Here is a 14229-nt window from a genome sequence, read left to right as displayed (position 1 = left end):
CTAGTTTCCCTTCTCGACATACCGCCATCTTAGAGGGGCCTAAGGACTCTAGTTTTAAGGCTAGCTGCCCTTCTCGTCATGAACCTTCCCGACGATATCTTGGAGGGGTCTAACCTTACAGCGTAGAGTTTTATAACGAGATGCCCTTTCCGACGCCATCTTGCGAAATGCCACTTCCGAACGTCATCTCATTTGACTGATGTGAAAATGGAACGCTCTGTATCTGACAGTGTGACGTTACGGAGGTCAGCTCCTCACAGTTTTACGGACAGATGTCCTCTTGCGCTAGTTCTCCCTTTCTCTACTATTTTTGGAGGAAGCCTAACTACACCGTCGCTAAGGCTTTACGTCTCCATCCGACAAGTGACCTCCCCCTCCTGAACAAGACAAAACATGTTAATCATCCTGTTACAGAGGGCCGGAAATGCTGTGCCCTCTACGAAGAGCAACATTTTGTGTGTGTTTAGAACATATATAGTCTGTTATCTTACAGTAAATATTTGAATAGTCAGCATACATTCCCTCGTGTTCTGAACAGAAAATCTTACCTTGATTATAAAAATATAACAAGAGGAGGGCCCCGGTAACTTCTTGATAAAAACAAGAGAAACTGACACTCAGGCGGATGATGATTGCATGGAATGAAACCACCTCTCTTGCTCTTTCTCATTTCGCTAATATAACACCAACTGTATGACTCAATCAGAATAAAAAATCATGGATTCGAACTCTGATCTCTCTGTTCAAATACAAAATCAAACACATGCAACAGAAAAAAATTCTGTATTACAGATATAGATTCGAACTCTCATTTCGTCACCGTGACAGAATGAAAAATCATGGATTCGAACTCTGTTCTCCATGTTCATCGTTAGAGCAGAAAATCTCTATTACATGCAACATATGGAACTGAACCCTGTTCTCACTGATTAATGCTAGAATAAAAACGCCTCACTCTTTATTTCTTGTGACAAACTCGTAACCTCTATAAAAATATCTCTCTATTATTGCGATGGATTCGAACACTGCTCTGTCTGTTGAATGTTAGATAAAAAAGAAAATCTCTAACACATGCAACAGAAAAATCTGTATCACAGATATAGATTCGAATTCTGATTTAGTCACCGTGACTATTTAAAAAAACATGGATTCGAATCCTGTTCTCTCTGTTCATCGTTAGAATAAAAATCTCTAATACGTGCAACACATGGAATCGAACACTTCTCACTGGATTAATGCTAGAATAAAAATAGCTCACTCCTTATATCGTATGCTCTCTACACGTGATTCATAACACAGATACCGTAAAAATTACATGCACGGAATCGAACACTGAAACTCTCTGATGTGTAATATAACGGCAGACTATGCATGATAACAAACGCACTACCTAATTTCGATTGTACACTTCTTTGATGTTATACGCACACAACACACTATCGTAAAAATCGAACGCACGCAAAATACGGAATTGATTGTAGGACATTCAAATTCTGTGAAGTAGCCCTTACACACGTATATTTTATCACTACGCTTAAATACACACGTTTTTTTATTCACTGCACACTTCGTTCACAGATATAGCAATTACAATTAATTTTGATTACCTGAGGTACTTACATGTGAAAAAGGGTGAAAGATTAAATCATATATTCAAATTTTTGTATCTGGGTGTATGTGGTCTCTACTTGAAGCCATAGAAAAATGAATGAGGCACACTGCGAGATCCTGCTAGCGCATCGCTCGCTGGCATGGCCGGATGTAACAGCTCAGCATATACGGTAGTATCTGACCTTGTCAGGACCCTAGTAACGCAGACCCTATATTCCATTATTATTATTATTATTATTATTATTATTATTATTATTATTATTATTATTATTTAGAAATTGCTCGTAACGGTTGCGATATCTTCAGCGGCTGGCGACAGTGGGAATCGAACCTAGCCGCGTGTTGCGATTTCTTCAACGGCTGGTGACAATGGGATCCGAACCCAGCCGCGTACCAAACCGCACGGCCAAAACAATTATTATAATTATTATTTTGGATGTAACGCTATCTATTCATGGTTGCGATATCTTCAGCGGCTGGTCTCTTAACCTGAGAGCCAGGGTTCGATTACCGGTGAGATCAGGGAATTTTACCTAAGGGCCTGTTCGAGGTCTACATAGTCTACGTGTTTACAATTGGGGAACTAACTAACCCGGTCTAGAAAAACCAAGAACGTCACTATAAGACCTATCTGTGTCGGTGCGCACTACGGCCGTGTCCTTAATTAAGGTACAGGCCCAGCATTTGCCTGGAGGAAATTACGGAAACCATCTTTTGCGCTATTAACAGTAGGATTCGAACCTACTATCTTCCGAATGCAAGCTTACAGCCGGAAGCCCCTAACCGCACGGCTAAATCGCCCGCTACTATGAAAATTAATAGCCATTCTAGACCTCGCAAATATAATACTATTATTATTATTAATGCATGCCTCTTATCCGGTGTACATGTCATTAATTAAGGTACAGCCCCTAGCATTTGCCTAGAGGAAACTACGAAAAACTATCTCCAGCGGCTGACGACAGTGGGATTCAAACCCACTATCTCCTGGATAAGGACAACTCAGCCTACGTAATTACAACTAAGGATACCGGCCTCGGTCTAGAGAATAACAGCCGTAAGGATTTATCATGCTGACCACACATTACCTCGTAATCTGCAGGCTTTCGGGCTGAGTAGCAGTCGCTTGGTAGGCTAAGACCCTTCGGGGCTGTAAGCCGCACATAATATTGCCTGCCTCTTACCCAGTGAGGTTAGCGATTTTTTGACAAAAGGGTCTGCACACATACAAAATATAACATCATTATTATTTATATCCTCTGTCTGCAATACAACCGACACAGATAGATCATATAGCGACGATAAGACAGGAGATAAAAGAAGCGATCGTGTCCTTAATTAAGGTACAGCCTAGAGGCACTACGGCCTCTAGATAATAATCTCAAACCCCTACAACACGACACGGCCGGTGCAATATTTTTATCTGATTAATTTAATAATTCCCCTTTACACTGTATGTTAGTGACTGTTACACGGCAAACAAGCAACGGATTGTGGGTAGGCGCTGTCGATTTGGTGGGGAGGCTTGTGTGTTCCAATGAAGCAGATAGCCGAGCCACAGGTGCAACCATATCGGATGGGTATCTGTCGAGAGACCAGACTAAAGAGTGGTTCATCGAAAGGGGGATAGCAGCCTTTCGGAAGTTGCAAGGGCGGCAGTCAGGTGATTGAGCGATACGGCCTTGTAATTATACTCAACATGGCTTGGCTGTGTTCATATTGCTACACGGTTGAAAGCAACGGGAAATTACAGTCGTAACGAACTCCGGAGCACATGCAGCTCTCTGTATGAATAATGTCCTGATGGCTTCCTCCCGGGTAAAATATTCCGGAGGTAAAATAGTCCCCCAATTCGGATATCCAGGTGGATACTACACGAGAAGGGGCGATCATCAGGAAGATGGGTACTGATATTCTGGGTGTGGGAGCGTTGAATGTTAGAAGTTTGAATCGTAGTGGTAGGTTAGAGAATCTGAAAATGGAGATGGATAGACTAATGTTAGATGTAGTTGGTGTAAGTGAAGTACGTTGGCAGGAAGAACAGGATTTTTGGTCAGGCGACTACAGAATTATCAACAAAAAATCAAACGGAGGAAATGCAGGAGTTGGTTTAATAAAGACTCAGAAAATAGAGCAGCGGGTACGCTACTACGACCAGCATAGTGAAAGGATTATTGTTGTCAAGATAGACACCAATCCAATGCCCACCACAATAGTGCAGGTATATGCCTACTAGTTCAGCTCATTATGAAGAAATCGAAAGAATATATGAAGAGATAGAAGATTTAATACAATATATAAAAGGTGCCGACACAATCTAATTGTTATGGGAGACTGGAATGCAGTGGTAGGCCAAGGAAGAGAAGGTAATGCAGTAGGAGATTTTGGATTGGGACAAAGAGGAAGTCGGCTGGTTATATTCTGCACCAATCATGATTTAGTCCTTGCTAATACTTGGTCCAAACACCACAAAAGACGGCTGTATAAGTGGACGAGACCTGGAGACACTGGAAGGTATCAAATAGACATCATTATTATTATTAAGCAGAGATTCTTGTTGCTTGCTTGTTGTTTAAAGGAGCCTAACATAGAGGTCATCGGCCCAAGCAGAGATTCAGAAACCCAGGAACAGACGTGGACTCTCACCACCAACTCGTTGGTCATGAAATGCCACCTGAAGTTGAAGAAATTGAAGAAAGGAAGGAATGCAAGGAGATGGGAACTAGACAAGTTGAAAGAAAATAGTGTGAGGGACTGTTTCAAGGAGCATGTTGCACAAGGACTAAATGAAAAGGCTGAAGGAAACAACAGAGGAAGAACGGACAGTCGTGAAGAATAATGTCCCTAGGGCTGTTGAAGAAATGATAGGAAGAAAGGAGATATCATCTAGGAATAAATGTCCCGCATAGTTTCCGCGCCTTCATGCTTTAAGTGAAAATTAAGTATTTTTGAACAAGTCATGACGATCACTAAAAATATATTTCATCATTTTGAATTTTCCTTAGATTAATTGCAATGTTAAAACCATTACCTAAGTAAGCGTATTAAAAAGGGCTCAGAAGCACGAAAAAAAAATGCTCGCAAAGAGAACCTCTAGCCGGACGAAAACCCGAAAGATGTACAGATTTAGAGCCACAGAATTTTGTGCAAAAGCCTAACAGATATTGGATATATTTTTGAAAGTATACTCATTTTAGCCCCTTGTGTTTTCCCCACCTGGAGGGGTCATATTTGCAGTAAACAAAATGTATAAATGTAGCAACGTTAGTGGGTGTAAAGCCGTATTTGGGCAACCCAAGTCTCGCTATCGCATCGCTCTGACTACATGTTTACTTGTTAATTGTGAATAGTGGTAGTTTGACCGTTTCCAGATACGGGAGTAAGTGAGATGAAATTATATGGCATGACTGTTATACGCGGCTTCACTCGCGTGGATTTCGTAATTTGATAAATGTAGTCGTTCCTCGGTACTGCACTAAGACATTATCTGAAAATCCCTAAAGTATAAAAACTCAACGAAAACTGAGTTTCATTTACCTCAGAAACTCCTTGTAAACCACGTTAGTGGTATTGCCTTTTGGGGCTAAGATGGCTAGGCTACTGCCAGAGCTAACCCAGGAACATGCAACATAGACATGCGAGAAACAATCCTCTCTCAAGTCGGAAAGAAAAAAATACGTGTTTCCAAATACCTATTTCCACGTCTGTAACATCTTCAGGCTTTGAGATACAAGTGTCCCCATAAAAATAATTCCACCCCCTTTATCAGTCCTTGCCCCACCCCCATCTATGTGGATTTTCCGGAAACAAAAAATACTCGTTTCTTTATTTTGAAAAGAAGATTCCAAATACCAATTTTCACGTTTGTAACATCTTCAGCTTTTGAGATGTATCTTAATAAAAAGAACTGAACTCCTCCTTCAATTATTTTCAATTCCCCGTGTCCCCAGCACCAAGTGGATTTTCCGAAAACAAACAATACGTGTTCCTTTATTTTTAAAGGAGATCTTCAGATAACAATTTTCACGTCTGTAACATCTTGAGTTTTAGTGATATATGAATCGGCATAACAAGATGAGCCCTTGCTGGCAAGATGTAGTGCTTACAGTGCGCTATGTTTTCTGGTATGTGCTAGATCAAGTTATTGCTTTTATTGGCCTGTCTCAGTCTCATCCTTGGCTTCGACAATATGAAAGTGAGCGAGGTATGAGCGACGCTAGTAATACCATTCCTTACGCAGCCAGTCCCTGTTACGATTGGTAAGAAAATATCGCTCACATGGTCGGTTGGTGCATGCATTTCAGTGGGCTTGGCAGAATGATATACAATTTCTGGTTCGGTGAGGAAACCAACGGGAATCTACCTCATTCTTCATTTCCCTCTTATGCCTCTTCAGTGACGCCTAGGCTGTCTATGATATCTTTTGATGGAGCTGTGGAGGGTCGAACAAGCCTTCGAGCTGAATACCCAACATAACAAGAATTAAACTCCTTACACCTTTGTTTTCACCGCCCGCCCCCCCCCCCCCAACAAATCGATTTTCGAAACAAAAAATTGTGTTTCTTTAAAGGAGATTCGAAATACCAAACGTCTGTAACACGTTAAGCTTTTGAGGTAAACTCATTTTAAAGCTTCCCCCTTTTTTGGCTCCCTCTACTGATCCTTAACCCTCAAATACACGCGTATGGAGCGGAATCCACCCCAGGTCATTTTATTTCCTAGTGAAATGTACAAATAACTTTTCTGTGCTCTCCCTCCTCTTGTACCTTTCTGGCTGGATCCCCGCAGAAAGAGTCATTCTTACATAATCTACCTTAAAATCTCCAATTAATACAGCAATTCATATTTTACAATACAATGATATGTGGGGTGGAAAGCACCCCCACGCGTGTATCTGCGTCCTAAGATCTGGCGCGTGTGCTTGAGGGTTAAGTGGATATTTCAGAAACAAAAATACGTGCTCCTTTATTTTTAAAGGAGATTCCAAATACCAATTTTCACGTCTTTAAACTGTTAAGTTTTTTAGACATGGATATACTCATTTTAAAAAATCACCCCGTTTTTCACCCCCCTTAGCGACGTATACACAAAAATCCCCCCTTAATGAGCACATACACTGTAATATAAATATATCCCCCAAATTTAATTTCTTTATGTGCAGTAGTTTCGGCTCGGCAAAGATGAATCAGTTAGTCAGTCAGTATATATGTTATATTATATACAGTGAGTCACAATGAAACTCGTACATCAGCAAAATATTTCTTTGAGCATTTACCAACAAATGTATGCTTTTTATTTCAAGCTCGTTTTAACTCTGTAACCAATACATCATTTTCTACTACAGTATTCAAAATTAATATAAATATATTTCATCTACAAAGGAAATTAAAAACGCTTTTTGTCAAACTTACATAAGAAGAGATCACAGTGAAACTCATATACCCTGTGGTAGATCCTTGAAGCTCAGAATAAGACAATCATCGACAAACTCAGTATTTTGTTGGATATCCCTTGGCTAGTTTAACATTTCTCAAACAGGCAGGCATGAATCGTACTAATTATTTGCAGTATGATGGAGTTATTTTCTCCCATTTTTCGCGTAAAGCAGCTCTCAGGTAATATTTGTTGGAAATCTTGTTTCCTTATTGCTACTTCTAAGTGTGTCATAAATTCTCTATAATATTCAAATAATCTGGTGACCGAGGTGGTGTTTCCAGCACCTTTTGACTGTTATACAGGGGCCACATTTTCACTATGTGAGCTTTGTACTTGGGTTCGTTATCCTGACAATACTTGTATTAGTCATGTATTCCAAGTTTTTGAGCACTAGCAGGCAAATTGTTTTTCAGTATGTTCAAACACACACTTTTATCCATCATCCCGTCAAAAAAAGTCAACTTCCCTACACCGATAGCTGCCACACACCCCCAGACATTAACACCACCTCCACCGTATTTAACACTTGGACACATATTGGTAGGTTTTAGCTCTTCATTCGGGTTTCTCCAGACAGTAACTTTTCCATATGATCCATAGACGTTGAATTTTCTTTCATCCGCAAATATTACCGGTTTCCAGAAGTCAAAATATTTTCCCATGTGATCTCTAACAAACGGTAACCTCTTCTTCCTGTTCAGTTTGTAGATCAATAAATTTTTCCTATTTACTCTTACATGCCTATTATTTTTCTTGATAATGCGCATAATTGTTTCTGGATGCAATTTCTTCCCTGTATTTTCCTCAACCATCACAGCAAGTTTCGGAGCATTAATCACTGGATTCTTCTTGTATCCAACGTTCACCTGTGGAATTAAATATCCTTTCCTGACTTTTACCTTGTCCTTATTTTCAATCCGGCTGTTACTTTTATACCTATCTATAAAACACTGGACAGTTGAACAACACCTGTTCACAATTTTGCCAGTTACAATGATTTTCCTGTTTTATAAAGAAAAAGCATCAACTCTCTCTCTCTCTCTCTCTCTCTCTCTCTCTCTCTCGTCGTTCGAAGACTGGCCTCTCTGACAGCTCATTATTCCACTACAGTGTGTCTTTACTTCGCAACGCTCGACGATAGACTGAACTTGTCTCCTGCGTTTTGTATTGAACTTGGTAGTCAAACGTACGGTGTTTCTACTTGTTCACCGAGGTTTGTATGAGTCGTCTCCTGACTTCGAGCAGCAGCATAATACCAAAGAATCAGACATACTTGCGTCAATTTATGGACAAGATAACTAAACAGGTAGTGGCATAATAATGTAAGATATCCACGTTACATTGCACATAAAATATGACAAATATAATCACCCAACTTTCTGTTCATAACGAAACAAACAGATTACGATCGTGTATGAGTTTCACTGTGACTCACTGTATATAGATTTTACGGCCGGATGTCATTTCCGCCTTTGAGGAACTAATGGAGATAATGGTGAATGAAATTGAGTGAGGAAGTGGAAGGAATCTGATATGAACTTGAATATGAACTGTCCCGCCATTTGCAAAGAAGTGAAGATGGGAAACAACAGAAAATTATTGTGAGGGACAGCCAAAGGTGGGGATCGAACCCACTCTTGTTCCGAATGCATAGCTTGGCTCGACAGCCGTAGCGCGTTTACACGTGCGGCCATTCCGCTCGGTATACTTAGATCGTGATCTCACGAGATATTTATTCTAATATCACAAACTCACCCGCAAGATGTATGAAAATGATATTATACACCGACTTAGCAAATGTCATGGGATAGTCACCTAATAGCGTGTGGGGCCTCCTCTGGCCTACGAACTGCAGTGAGACGCAGTGGAAGTGAGTCAACAAGTCCCTGGTAGTCCTCTGGACGCAGCTAACACCAAATCGTTTGCAGAGCGGCCGCCAATGCTGGTCTGTTCGTGGGTGCAGGATCCATGGCACGGAGCCTGCGTTCCAAGACATCCCAGATATGCTCGATAGGGTTCATATCGGGGCTCCTGGGTGGCCATGGCAGTCGTTGGACCTCCGCTGCATGTTCCGGGAACCATTCCCGGGCGACGTGGGAGCGATGTGGCGGCGCGTTATCATCTTGAAACACCGCAGAACCGTCTGGGCGGTGGAAGGCCAAAAATGGGTGGAGATGGTCTCCGAGAAAATCAACATACCGCGTACTATTCAAAGTCTCTTCCAGAACAACTAGGGTCCCATTCCATACCAGGAAAATGCACCCCAGACCATAACAGACACACCAGCGCCTACGACCACACCTTCGAGGCAGGCGGGATACATCGCTCCATGTGGTCTGCGCCATACACGGTGCCTCCCATCGGCATGGTGCAGTTGAAATCGTGATTCGTCTGACCATATCACGTTACGCCATTGTTCCAGTGTCCATCTCTGGTGACTGGCGACAAATGCGCGTCGTTGTGCCCGATGACGTTGGGTTAACAATGCCAGCCGTGTGCGGCGTCGGCTCCCATACCCCATAGAACCCATGTTCCAACGGACTGTCTAGTGGGAGACGTGTCTAGCACGGCCTGTGTTGAATTGAGCCGTGATTTGTTGCACGGTTGCCTGTCTGTCACTATTGACAATCCGTCTCAGATGTCGCCGGTCACGGTATCGAGGGTGGCTGGACAGCCGGTCGTTCGTCTGTTGTGGACGGTGACACCCGCATTCAACCATTCACGATACACCCCGGACGCGGTTAATCGTGTGAAGCCGAATTCCCGCACCACTTCCGAAATCGCACTTCCCATCCGTCGGGCACCGTCCACCATACCCCGTTTGAACGGTGTCAGATCACGACGACGTTCCATGTTACACCTGTCACATGCACAGCCATTGCTCACAAGGTCTCCTATACAACTGCTGCTGACACAGGGGGCGTGTGGTGCCCAGACAACATACCTGCGCATCAGTGCTCCGATATTCCATGATATTTGCATTTCAAGAACCCGGAAGGACAGCTTGCACGATGGCTGGAGAGACTGCAGCAGTACTATTATGTGATCGAACACCGCAAGGGTCACCTGCATTCCAACGCCGACGCTCTGTCTCGAAGGCCTTGTCCCGAAGACTGCAAGTTCTGCTCCAAAGTCGAAGGTGAACACGATGTTCCCAGCTAAAGGACCACCGTAAATTTCGAAGAAACTTGGAGTCACAAAGCCTGGATTAATGCTCAGAGGGATTACGAGGACATCGGACTGCGGGCCGTGTGGAAGATCGCCCGCATACCGAGGCCTGGATGGAAAATACGTCGGTGACCTCAGCCCAAAAGCTAAGCCTTACTGCTCGCAATGGGACTCGCTGGTGACCAGGGATGGGTTGCCTAAGCGCGTCTGGGAAAGCAGCGACAGGAAGACACTCCGGGAGCAGGTGGTGGTACCACGCATTACTGGAGCGTATAAGTCTTGAAAGAAGTTCACGGTGGAGCTTCGTGAGAGCACCTCGGAGTCAGGAAGACCTCGGAAAAGGTCCGTGAGAGGTTCTACTGGGTAGGGTGCCGATCGTATGTGGAAGACTTCTGCACTAGATGCAACGAGTGTGCTGCCAGCTAGGGACCAATTCGGAGACGTAAAGGTCGAATGAAGACCTACAACGTGGACGCGCCCCTCGAGAGAATGGCAATTGACGTGGCCGGACCATTTCCTATCAGTGACACAGGAAATCATTATATACACGTTGTCACTGATTATTTCACGAAGTGGCCGGAGGCGTACGCGCTTCCGAACCAGGAGGCAACTTCAGTAGCGGAAACCCTCTTGAACGAGTTCGTCAGTAGATATGGCGTATCATTGGAGCTGCATTCCGACCAGGGACGTAACTTCGAGTCAGTGGTCTTCCAAAATCTGTGCCGTTTGTTTGATATCTGAAAGACCAGGACCACACCTCCATATCCCCAATTTGACGGAATGGTGGAAATGTTCAATAGGACCATTGAGAATCGCCTGCGAATAGTCGTCAGCCAACATCAGAGAGACTGGGTTCGTCATCTTCCCCTGTTCCCCTTGGCATACCAGTCTGCAGTGCACGAGGCCACTGGATCCACACCAGCAAGGACGTTGATTGGAGAGGACTGCGCCTCCCGGTGGATTTAGCATATGGTCGACCTGATGATCATCCTTCTCTAACCGACCAGCACTGTCTCGATTTAGCCAGAAAACTCGAGGATGTACACGCCGCAGTCCGGGAGAGATTGAGAATAGAGAGCGACCAAATGAAGGACGATACGGCCAACGAGCGGACGCTACCGGATATCAGAAAGAAGACCTAGTATGGCTGTATAACCCGATGAGGAAGAGATGTTTGTCCCCCAAACTAAGACGGCGTGGGAAGGCCTTTACGGTGTTGTCAAGAGGATAAATTACGTCATCTATCTTATACAATGGAGCCCGAGAAGCAAGGTGTAGGTGCATATGGAACGATTGGCGCATTAGCGGGGAGCAGCGGAAGAAGGTAACTGATTGGGACGATCAGCTATTGAAGGGGGCGATGTTACGTGCTCAAGCGACCATCATCTTTGTCCCAGCCCCTTCGGTTATTAACTGAAAAATGATGACTAAGCCAGCTCGGGGAAATTCCCAGGCTACCAGAGGACATGCCACGGCCCTTCCTCTACTGTTACCTTCATCTAGTTTCTCCATGCGATTTCTGGAAATATGACAGGAAAATTCGAACGTCAGCCGAACCCTGAATGTTCCAGTGGCCCGGAATCGAGGTATAAATGCAAGGCACCTACGAGAGAGCGGCTGTTGTGGTTTCGGAGATACCAGTGAGTGCATGAACTGGAGACAACAGTGTGTTCGTGTAATTCTGTTGACTGAGGATCGCCGTGAGCTAGCGAGGAAACGCGCTAACGTGAGTGCGAGGATAAATGGACCTTAGTTAATGTTCGTTGTTGTGAGTATCGTCCTGCTGTTGAATCTGTTTAGCTGTTTAGTTGTTCACTACATTGGACTGTGTGATGTACATCACTATATGTGGAGTCGAACCGATGAACAGTCGTCGTGTGTTGTACAGCCACTGCCACTGTGTTAAAATCCAGCTGTCTACGCACAGCGGCTGTAGGAGGTGACTGGACTTTGGGAATGTGAAAGTAAGGATTATAGCTGCTCCCAGGTAACAACCAGCGGGACTCCCGGATGTGTGTACAGAAGAGAGATTTGTAAAAAGACTGGTGATTAGTGTGGCCATTCATATCCGCTGAGAATGGTTCGTGTTTAAATATGTGTGTGTGAATTTATTATGCCATCCTGAAGTAACGTAATGAAACAGATGGAGTTGTATTCGTTACAATACGCAACTAGGCAATATCTCATCCCTACTTCAGTGAAGCTCGTACACGCAGTAGTGTTACGGTCTTCCACTTCTAAGCTCATAGCGCTGCTAGGATGCTCCTTGTAGAGTGACTGTACAGCATGGCAGAACCCAGTCCAGCCGCCATACTTTTGCCAAGCGCTCAGTCAGCTGATAGATGGACAGCGATATGATTATCCTTTCAATAAATAATACTGCTATACTCTTTGTTTATACTGTCTATAAAGAGGGTCCTCACATAAACTAAGACCGAACGCACGGTGTTTGTATTCTGCGCTACGGCATTTGCCTCAGCCCTGCCTTGAGCGTGAATACAATATTATATGAAATTATATGAAATCTTACCTTATAAAAGATGCCGGAAGTATCGTCCTTCCTGGGTTATAAAGGCACTGTATCTGGTAACCACATTCTGGCTGACGCGAGTGAGTTCTGAAACTGAAATATTCCTGATTTTATTCATAATGTTTTCTTTCAGTTCATCCAATGTGTGAGGAATTGGAATCTTGTACACCATATCTATTGTGCGACACGTAAACACAAAGTGTTATATTTATATTTATTATTTGTCTGAAAGGATCATCTAATTCGCCGACAATACGGGCTGCAACAAGGACAAACTTGCACCCGAATAAAACTAAAACTTTAAGAACTTAAATAAAACTATAAAATAAACACAGTACAATAATTCTAAAAGTACAAAAATTTCGTGAAATATCAATGTCACAATAAAAAAATCCCCAAAACTTGGCACGTTAACGGGTAATACAAATCCGAAAAGAGAATTTTCAAAATGTATCAGGGCAACGCATGGAGCACTTTCATACCAAGACACGTTATTTGACTTATTTATAATGAATGCTGCGGAGCAGTACTGGTCCTCTAGTAGAAACCCCTACTTGTTGCGCTAATTTTGTGAGTGATTTATTCGGTGACCGTCCAAAATTCGCGCCAGTGTCATCTACCTTTCCCTCTGTAAAAACTGTTCGTGTGTGCGCCTGTTTTTTATTGAGCATTGAGCCAGTAGTTACAAATGTATTTATAGTTAAGTTACGTGAATCTGTGTTAATGATATGAGTAAAGATCTGGAATCACGGGTAAGGATATTTGCAGATTATGTTATACTGTATAGAGTAGTAAATGAGTTGTTAGATTGTGAGCGACTGCAGGGGGACTTCAAAAATGTGGTGGCATGGACAGCAGACAATGGAATGAATGTAAATGGGATGAAAAGTCAAGTTGTAAGCTTCAACAAGAGGAAAAATCTTCTGTTTTAATTATTGTGTTAATGGGGTGATAGTATCTCATGGGGAATAATGTGGGTACCTAGGTGTTAATATAAGGAATGATCTTCATTGAGGTAATCATATTAACGAGGTAGTTAAGAATGGTTACAGATCAATTTACATGGTTATGAGGGTGTTTAGGGGTTGCGGTAAGGATGTAAAAAGAGGGCGTATAAGTCTCTGGTAAGACTTCAGTGTATGGGACCCTTACCAGAACTACTTGATAGGAGAGCTAGTTCAGAGGACAGCAGCACGATTTGTTCTGGGTGATTGCCGACAAAGGAGTAGTTTTACTACAATGTTGCAAACTTTGGGCTGGGAAGACTTGGGGGTAAGGACACGAGAAGCTCGACTATGTGGTATGTTTCGAGCTGTCCGTGGTGAGTAGGCGAAGAATGAGACAAGTAGAAGAAAACGCTTGAGTGGAACTTTTAAAAGTGGGAAAAATAAAGTCGGAATTCAAGAGGAGAGATTGGGGCAAATATTCATTTATAGAACGAGGAGTAACGGATGGGAATAAATTATCAAAGGAAATGTTTGATG

General features: G+C 43.0%; 1 protein-coding gene across 1 annotated transcript in view; it reads right to left on the bottom strand.

The window, feature by feature from the left end:
* The window catches only part of Wnk (Wnk kinase), an 834378-nt gene that overhangs the window by 540979 nt on the left and 279170 nt on the right, over positions 1 to 14229 (bottom strand). Inside the window, exon 3 of the mRNA XM_068226022.1 lies at positions 12746 to 12838. The gene's annotated coding sequence lies outside the window, so the exon portion shown is untranslated. The remainder of the gene's footprint in view (positions 1 to 12745; positions 12839 to 14229) is intronic.

The sequence above is a fragment of the Anabrus simplex genome, chromosome 2 (assembly GCF_040414725.1).
Source record: "Anabrus simplex isolate iqAnaSimp1 chromosome 2, ASM4041472v1, whole genome shotgun sequence".
Lineage (NCBI taxonomy): Eukaryota > Metazoa > Arthropoda > Insecta > Orthoptera > Tettigoniidae > Anabrus > Anabrus simplex.
Note: the sequence above shows the minus strand (reverse complement) of the source record. Positions and strands in the feature narration are given on the sequence as shown.